Source organism: Octopus bimaculoides, chromosome 17 (assembly GCF_001194135.2).
Source record: "Octopus bimaculoides isolate UCB-OBI-ISO-001 chromosome 17, ASM119413v2, whole genome shotgun sequence".
NCBI lineage: Eukaryota > Metazoa > Mollusca > Cephalopoda > Octopoda > Octopodidae > Octopus > Octopus bimaculoides.
Genome location: NC_068997.1, coordinates 1,447,081 through 1,447,597, shown reverse-complemented (window position 1 = coordinate 1,447,597; position 517 = coordinate 1,447,081). Strand labels below are relative to the sequence as shown.

General features: G+C 31.1%; 1 long non-coding RNA gene across 2 annotated transcripts in view; it reads left to right on the top strand.

The window, feature by feature from the left end:
• LOC128249660 (uncharacterized) overlaps positions 1 to 517 on the top strand; it is a 445,267-nt gene that overhangs the window by 402,554 nt on the left and 42,196 nt on the right. The gene's annotated exons all lie outside the window — the stretch shown is intronic.

Below are 517 nucleotides of genomic sequence, written 5' to 3'. Positions count from 1 at the left end.
ATATATATATATATATATATATATATAGATAGATAGATAGATAGATAGATAGATAGATAGATAGATAGATAGATAGATAGATAGATATAGATAGATATATATATGAACACTACGTTCATTTTCATATTAGGAGATTTTGGCATTGCTAATTACTAGGATGCTTCTGTTGTTTCTGCCTATTTCTCTTTTACATTATTTTATTAGTCTTCCTTTCGAGACCAGAATTACATTGTGATCTTTCACTGTTATGTATGATTGGCTTTTTGGTGGGCACTTGATTCTGCATTCTGTTTATAAATTTAGGGTAAGTTAGTTTTATACAGTGTGTGTGCCTGTATGTGCGTGTGCGTGCGTGTGTGTGATAAACTGTTTTATTATTGCCTGTATTCTATGAGCATAGTATGCTTGCATATTCATGCCCAGGGTTAACATAGGTAATTTATACGGGTAGAATATTCTTATCCGTTAGACAGTTATTCCAACCGCTAACTCTACTTACCTATGTATATATATATAT